Source organism: Lynx rufus, unplaced genomic scaffold (genome assembly GCF_022079265.1).
Source record: "Lynx rufus isolate CCGP_SWC_20201006 ecotype Redwood Valley unplaced genomic scaffold, mLynRuf1.p SCAF_53, whole genome shotgun sequence".
In the NCBI taxonomy this organism is placed as follows: domain Eukaryota; kingdom Metazoa; phylum Chordata; class Mammalia; order Carnivora; family Felidae; genus Lynx; species Lynx rufus.
Window position 1 is genome coordinate 243635 of NW_025814871.1, and position 8656 is coordinate 252290.

Below are 8656 nucleotides of genomic sequence, written 5' to 3' on the forward strand. Positions count from 1 at the left end.
GGGAAGCTCTAGGTGGTGTAGGACCCTGTTGAGTGTCCCTCCCACTCCCTAAACCCAGGCCGGCTCCTGGAGCCCCACCCAGGGCTGCCCATCCCCCCCCCCCCCCCCCCCCCCCCGCACACACACCAGGTTTCCCTCGTCTTGGATGTTCCAGGCTAAGCCTGGGACACCTTCACTCCCCCGACGCCTGGTGGTCACTGCCGTATCCTCATCGCGCTGAGCTTGGCGGTAGGGCCACCCACCAGACTCCCCTCATTCCAGCCGGGCCTCCCCAGCTCCACACTCCCACCAGCCCCTCAAGCTTTGCCCAGCCGGGCCCCCTCTCCCCCAGGCCCCCACACCCTTTCCATCAGGGCAGCCTCGCTGGCCTCCCACAGTCCGCTCTCACGGAAAGCCAAAAGGAAGCTTTGAAAGTCACGATTGGATTCCATCCCTCCCTCGCGCCAGTACCGCCCGTGGCTCCCCAGTGCCCTCAAGACAAGAGCCAATTCCTCCACATGCACCCTGCCTCGCTGACACCCAGCAGCCACGCTGCAGTGTCCTTCCCCGGGCCTCCGCACGTGCGGAGTTCTGCCTGGAGCACCTTTCCTGACTCCTGCCACCCTTCAAGGTGCAGCTTCCTCCAGGAAGCCCTCCTGCCTGGACTTCATCCCCAGGCTGCGTCAGGGGACTCCTGGGAGCCTCCCCGAGAGATCTCCATTGCAGAAGGGAAAGCACCAATAGCTGGCAGTTCCCCTGGTTGAGCCGTGAGTGGCCACATTTCGGGGGAGGACGGCAGATGTGGCCCAAGGGGGCCCTTCCTTCAAACCCCACGTTACCGAGAAGGAGCCTGATGTCCAAGGAGGAGGAGCGCTACCCCCCAAGCACACAGCAGGCCTGCCTGCAGACTGGGAGGTCCGAGTGTGGAACCCCGTGGGTGGGTGTGTGCGTGGGCCGGGCAGCAGCGCCGCAGGGGCCCAACCTCCCTGGTTCTCAGTTTCCCTTTCTGGCCCCACCCTGGAGAAACGCAGCGTGTGCTGACAGGTGAAAGCAGAGAGAAGGGGATGGCGACACCCCCGACCCCACCCCCCCCGCCCCCGCCCCCGCCCCCGCCCCCGCCCCCGCCCCCGGCCCTCCACCCGGGGAAGCGCTTACTCTATGTCGGGCTGGGCCGGGCTGGCGGGGGCGCCGCGGGGCGGGGGCTCCGGGTCTCGGCGGCGCAGGCCTGAGGGCTCTGGGGCGGACAAAGCCCGGTCCCGGCCTGGCCAGGCGGCGCCGCCGCTCCCGGAGCTGGGCGAGACCACCGCGCGCGGGGGAGGATGCGGGATGCGGGATGCGGGCGCGGCGGCCAATTGCGGCGCGGGAAGACGGACTGGTGCCATGGCGACAGCCAATGGCGGCCCCGGGGCGGGGACCAGCGGCGCAGCCGGACGTCGGGCCTCCGGGCGGGTTCAGGGACTGCGTGTGCAGGGCCTTGCGGGGGGGGGGGGCGCCCCGAGGACGAGGACCCTGTGCCCTCCACCCGTCCCGGGGTAAAGCGGTCAAGAACCTCCGGCGGCTGAATCCGGAGAATTTGAGAGTAAAAAAAAAGCATGCGGTCTCGGATGTTACATCAGAACTGGGGGGGGGGGGCAGCCCCTCCCGACGGATCCAGCCGAGCCTCGTGCGGACGGGTGAGGGCACTCCCCACCCCCTGCCAGCGGGGTCACGGCCAGCCTGAAGGGGTGGGCGTGGGGGATGGGCGGGCAGGCTGAGAGGCGCTGGGGACCCCGGCGCCTCTGTCTCCCGCCTGACAGAGCTCTTCCAGGGGTGTCTGCCGCGACTGCCTGTCCACCCCATGTGGCTCGGTCTCTTTCAGTCTGTCTCTCTGTGTCTCTGTCTCCCATTACACTATTTCACCCTCACAGAAGGTAAGGCCAAGGAGAAGCCTGGGGTCCCAGCTGTCTCAGGCCCTCGATGGGTCCACAGAGCCCGAACTTTGCAGCTGGGGCCAGTCTTTACTGCCTCCGACACATGCACGCCCCAAGGAGGAAGGAGGCTCTGGGCCAGGAGACGTGGTTTAGGGGGCCTGCCTCTGTCTTTCCTGGCTGCGGGAGGGGGCGCCGTGGCAAATGTTTGCCTCGAGAACCTTGTTCCCCTCCCCCCCCTCCCGGTAAAGTGGGGTGGGGGGTGCAGCCTTTGTGAGGGCTGGTGCAAGGCAGGCAGCCAAGGGCACACACACCACGTTGTGTTCTGTTGGGTCTACGGCAGGAGGTCCCGTGTGCCCCGCCCTGGGCTAGCACTGCCGGGGGGGGGGGGTTGGGGGGGGCCCTGAGAGGGGGCCTGGCAGTCCTGGAGCCTCCACGGCCAAAGGCAGCAGTCCCCAGCCTGTGGGCCCTGGGAAGGGGGTGTGGGGGGCAGAGGGGCTCTTTCTGGAAGCTGGGAAGGCTGCACAAAGGGACACCAGTGCTTGGCCCCTCCCGGACGAGTAAGAGTTGGCTTTGGACGCAAGGAGGGGAAAGGTATTCCCCGGGGCTGAAGGAATGACATGTGCCGTCCCTGGAGCTGAGCGGCCAGTCCCCTGTCTGGCCGCGCCAGCTCACTACCAGGGGTTTAGAGCAGGGGCAGTCCGCGCTGATCACAGCAGAGAGCACAGCAGACTGGCCGGAGCCGGAATGGGGGCAGGGAGAGGACACAGCCTAGGGCCCAGCTTCACCGTGACCTTGGCCGTCTCTCTGTTTGGCCTCAGTTTCCTGTTTTGCCGACTGGGAGGTGGGTTGGAGAATCCTTGCCTGCACAGAACTAAGTCCTGTCCCCCCACCCAGTCTCAGGTGTGGCTGCTCCCCAGACCCCTCTCAGCCAGTCTGAGTGGTCTAATGGCCAGCCTTGCCCTCGTATGGGTCAGGACACTGAGGCTTAAGCCAGGGAGCACACTTGTGAGCCTCCCCAGCCTTGGGCTTCCCCCTCCCTGGGGACCAGAAGGCTGAGGGCACAAGGCACTGAGACTACAAGACAAGATGCCCTTGTCCCCAAGCCTCTGGAGCACCACATCTGTGGCACCCTGCCCCTCATCCCCGAACATCCCTGACCCTTTAAATTCTTGAGCCACAGTCAGACTCAGGCATCGCTGGAAATCCGAGAACCACAGAGCCTCGGGAAACCCCACGGCACCCCAGGACCCCAAGCCCGGTCTTGGGGGAATGAGGAGCCCCTCAAGGCACAGTACCCAGGCCTAGTTGGGGGTGGGGGTGGGGGGGTCCTCCCCAGGCGCCCTCCCTGGGATCCTCTGCGCTCCCTACCGCTGCTGGGCTCTCAAGGGGAGAGTTGAATCGTGGGGCTCGCTTATCCACATCCTCACCCTGAGACCATCCCTTCCCCCTGCCCGCCCCCCCCCCCCGCCCCATGCCAGCATCTGGCCCAGCACAACAGGGTCACTCAGAGGGCCTTTGAGTCTTCTGAGCCTGACCTCAGTGTCTCTTCCCACTTGATGGCCCGCGCTCTTCCACTGACCATCCACTGTGCTAGGGGCTCCGGGCAGAACCATGGGTGTCCCTCCCTCCCCCCCCCCCCCCGCCCCCAACTCGGAGCTGGGGTGGGGGGAGAGGGAAGCAGAGAGGCACCAGCTTGTCATGAGACCACAGAGATGGGGCGCGGGCTGGGTGACGGAGCAGAGCCCTGATGGAAAAGGGAATACTACTGGAGATGACGGAGTGGTGGCGCCGTGCCCCCGAAACCGGATCCGGGGTGGATCCCCTGCCGGTTTCCGGGCCTCAGTTTCCCGGGCAGGGAGAGGGCAAGAGAGCGTCCTGTCAGCACCGCGGACAGCTCCCCTCGGCCACCGGGCCTGGTCCTTTGCTGGCGCCTCCGCCCCGCGCTCAGGCTCCAACCCAGACGAAGGCTGGGGCTCCTCGCGGCGCCCCCAGTCTCAGTTTCCCGTTAAATCGGGAACGTGAGAGCCCCGAGGTTCAGAACGATTACGGAGGCCGGCAAAGCTCTCAGGCCCGGTGGGATGCATATTGTGAACCTCAACGTCGGTGAAGGTCGGAGTCGGCCCTGCGCTGGGAGCCCAGAAAGGGAAACTGAGGCCCGAAGAGCTGCAGGGTGTGGCCCAGCCCCTACCCGCCAGTGCGGGACGGAGCCTCAGCTAGACGGTCCCCCGTCGCAGTCCCCACCGCCCCAGCTGCTCTCTGCGTCCGCGCAGTGGGGAGGGGTCGGGGGGGGGTGGTCTTTCTCCGAGGCTGCGCTTGCGCAGACCCGGGGTGGGGGGGATCCGCTGCGACGCGGGGGAGGGGCTCCCCCCCCCGGAGCACAGCCTGAAGCGGTTGCCCTGGCGACGGTCTCCGCGGCGACTGCGCGAGACCCCAGACCCGTCCAGCCCCGTGCGCGTGTCGGAGTGCCCCCCACGCCTTACCTGGTCCCCGAAGAAGGCTGAGTGCAGCAGGCTCAGCAGCCCCAAGAGCCCCATGGAGCCGCGGCCGCCCCGGACCAGCCTGCGCCCCGCCCTCAGCTGCTCGGGTAGGGGGGAGGCTCGGCCGAGACTGCCTGCGCCTGCGCGGAGCGACTACGGGGAGGGCTCGCACCGCGGGGCCGGGCGGGGACTCCTCCGGGCGGCAGCGGACGAGCGGGTCTGCGGGACTTCGCAGGAGCGGGGGGAGGGCGTCTCGTGGGACTGAGGACTCGGGTGGGCGGTGTGAGGAGGGGGACCTGAGTGAGCAGACGGGGGAGGGGGGACGAGGGAGAGCGGGGAGGGGTCCCGAGGAGAATGGCGATCTCGCAAGGATGGAGGGAGGCGCCGCCCTGTGGCCGCAATCGGCTGCCGGCCTGGATCGTGGGCCCGCAGCAGCCAGGCTCCGGCTGCGCGCTCAATCCATTAGTCATTCAGCAAACATTTGCGGTGCGCGTCCAGTTTGCCGGACTCAGTGATGGGACTTGTTGGCTCAAACCACACGTCGACAGACATCCGTCCAAGTCATTCAAGCAGCCTCTGTTAAGCACCTACTGTGTGCCGGGCCTTGTGCAGTAAACAGTCGTTGCAACAGAATGCCCGTGGGAAACTAGCACACTGGGAGGAGAGGGAATGGCCGCCGACAAGAGGACAGTAACTTGGCCCGCGGTGAGCGGTGAAAACAGCAGGGAGGTGGGAGCGTGGAAGGCTGCTGGGAAGGACACTTAATAGACCCGAGTAACAGCATCCCGGCACACGTTAACAGCCAGCGCAAAGGGAGGAGGTGTGTGTGTGTGAGGCGGGGGGGGGGGGATTGTGCAGGGTCCCAGGAACATGTGACGACCCCTGCGAGCCTTGGGGGGCGGTGGGCAGAGCAGGGACTCGCCGGACGCGGTGCTCACCGGCGCCCTTTGGTGGCAGTGGGAGACCAGGGAGGAGGGGACTGTGTTAGTCCGGGAGGGATGGATGGGGGCAGGGGTCGCGGAGGGTCGTTTTCAGGAACTGTGCTAAGTCCTGGAACAGCAAAGGACAAGCAGCGAGAGAAAGGGGGCGCTGCCTTGGCCTCTGCAAGCAGGTGCCATGAACCAGTGGGTAGGCGTCCGGCAGAAAAGGCTGGACGTGAGAACAAGTCAGGACTCGGGGTGCTTTCTGGAGCCTGAGGAAGTCAGGGGGTGAATACCTGCTTGTTTCAAATTGACCAACAGGTGAGAAATAGCGACCTGGCCAGATCTGGGACAGGCTCTGAAGGCAGCTGGCCCAGTTGGCTTGGGGGGGGGGGGGGGAAGGGGAACCCGGTACCAGAGTGGGGGTTGCCTGTGTGGCTGAGGTACTGGGGATGACAGGTGGGTGCGAATGTGGGCTGCAACCCAGTGGACTGGACCAGAGCATCAGACGCAGAAGGAAACAAAGGCAGGGATGTGACTGGGGGTCTGAAGGCAGAGCCTGAACCTCAGGCCGTTAGAGGGGCCCGGTAGGGAGACAGCCCGATGACTAAGGCCCCTACCCCACAGCCTGGGCTCTGGAGAGTGCATCCTGGCCTGGAGTGTCACTTGACGGCTGGGGTGTGCACCTCGGTCTGAGTGGGACACAATCGCTTTCACTTGTAACACTAATATGCATTGCCCCCCAATTACACTAAGTGGTTGATAGAAATTCAAACTGCAATTAAGGAAAACGGTAATCGCTGATCCTTCCCTCCCTGAGCCCACCCAGGCCCATGGTGGCAGCGCTGGAAGCTTCCGGTGAGGGTTCCAAAGCCCTAAAGGGGGTGACCTCGGCAGTATTGCTGTCGGGGAGGGTCCTGCTGGTTTTTGTAGAACAAAATCTGTTATAAAGGCCCAACTTCGGCTGCACGGGCCAGTGGAGTGAACGCCAACAAAGGTTTACCTACAAGAACAGATGGCAAGCCCTTTGGCCTGAAGTCTGCCCATCACTGGGTGCATGAGCCTGAGCCCTGGTTGGCACCCACCACCATCTGCACCGGGGGATTCTCCCGTCCTCAGACATCGTCCTCAGACAACGGTCTGCATGTGCACTTTGCTCCCCCAGGGAGGCCTAGTGCCTTAAAAGCTGTTTTTTAAGTAGACTTCATGCCCAGTGCAGGACCTGAACTCACAACCCTGAGACCCAGACCTGAGATGAAGAGTCCGATGCTCAACTGACTGAGCCACCCAAGCATGCTCTGCCTCCAAGCTCAGGGTCACAACCCATGTTCCAGTAAAGGGGCTCAGCCGCCCTGGGCATTCTTCTCCCCGAGGCCGATCTTTTTTTTTTTAAATTTTTTTTTTTTTCTCAACGTTTTTTTATTTATTTTGGGACAGAGAGAGACAGAGCATGAACGGGGGAGGGGCAGAGAGAGAGGGAGACACAGAATCGGAAACAGGCTCCAGGCTCTGAGCCATCAGCCCAGAGCCTGATGCGGGGCTCGAACTCCCGGACCGCGAGATCGTGACCTGGCTGAAGTCGGACGCTTAACCGACTGCGCCACCCAGGCGCCCCTCCCCGAGGCCGATCTTACATGAAACAAGTTTCTTGTATTCTAAGGTTTTTGTTTTGTCTTTGAGAGCATGTGCATGTGTGAGGAGTGGAGGCTAAACACTCAGTGTGGAACCGGACACGGGGCTCGATCCCACAACCCTGGGACCGTAACCTGAGCTGAAATCAAGAGTCAATGGACTGAGCCACCCAGACACCAACAGTTTTATTCTTTGAGGAGTGACACGGCGAACCCTCCCTCTTCTCGCTGGGCCTCGTGGGCAGTTTGCTAGCGGAGGTCACAGAGGCTTCTGCTGTTCCAAACGAAGGGAGTGTGGACAGTGTTGACCAGATGTCAGTCGACAGCTCTGACCACGGCCTTTAAACTGCAAAGCACCCAGTCGCCTCAGTTAAGGTCCCATCTAACGCACCCCAGTCATATTCCAACTTCACACGGTGAGTCGGCCTCTCTGCAGCGCGGCCAGGCTCAGGGGGCTGTCCAAAAGGACCCCCGAGTCCCTGATCTTTGCCCCGACCAGCAGCCCCACTGGCAGCTCCAGGCCCCTCCCATCAGCCCACGCAGCCTCCCGTGGCCTGGCTTCCTGCCACACCAGACACCCACCACTTGTGGCCCACGTCTTCCAGGCGACAGGGCTGCCTTATCAGGGCTGGTGCCACACAGGCCACAGACGTACTCCCAGATCATCTGGTCCCAACACTGGTTCCTTCTGCCCACCTGGGGGAACCCGTTTAATCTGGTCACGCAAGCTGTCCGGCCGTTCCCCGTGCTGCCTTCTGCTGTGGATGATAAACACAGCCACCCGCAACCCGAGAGAGAGAACAGCGAGCAAATCAAAATGCACAGGAAGGAAGCCCGGAGGTGGTGGCAGTGGCCGCTAGGGGGAGGGCAGGGAGGCAGGAGCGCCTTTCCATTCCGCGGTCTCCCTCCCTTCCCCTCCTGGCCGGCCCTCACGGCCCCAACAGAGGCGCAGACACTGTGACCACTGTCACACGTGCAGCAGGCAGCCAGCCAGCTTCACACTCTCCTGCTGACCAGGGTTCCCACCTCGACCATCCCCCCCACACTGTCCATCGGCGAGCCAAAGGGGCCACTGCCTACCGAGGAGTCGCCCACCCTGGTCTGTAGGGCTTCCTCATCATGGAACAAATCTCGACAGAAATACTTGGCGGAGCAGGGTTGGGACCCTTCATCAGACCTAGGGGCTGGTGTGACCCTGCCCCTGGAAACCACATGAGACCCAGACCCAGACAGACAGACCGTGAGGGTCACCAGGCCGGCGTGTGCAGACGCAGAAAGGGAGCGCTCAGGCTGTGCAAAGCCTCCTGCTGGTCGTGGACTTCGCGTGTGGGCACGCACACACCCCCAGGACCAGACAACACGGGAGGAGCCCTGAAGGGCATGGTGGCTCCAGGGGAGACACTGCCCTGGACCCAGGAGTGACCACCTGTATGGGCTGAAGCAGGCCCAGGGAAGGCCTGTGGCTGCACCTGAGGGATTTCGGTTGAAGTATCCAGAGGCACAGAGGGGACACAGACAAGACCGCACAGAACCTGCACCGGTCAGGGGGCCGAGGTCATTCACGCGGAGCCCCTACCCACAGAGCGCTGGGCCCTGCTGTTAAGCGGGGCCATCCCGTGTCCACAGCAGGAAACCAGGGCCACCTGCTGCCCAGCACTGGCCCAAATCACGCACCACCTGAGCCTCCGACTGGTGGGCAGGCGCAGCCCCAGGGAAGGGAAGGAACAGTCAGACTCGCG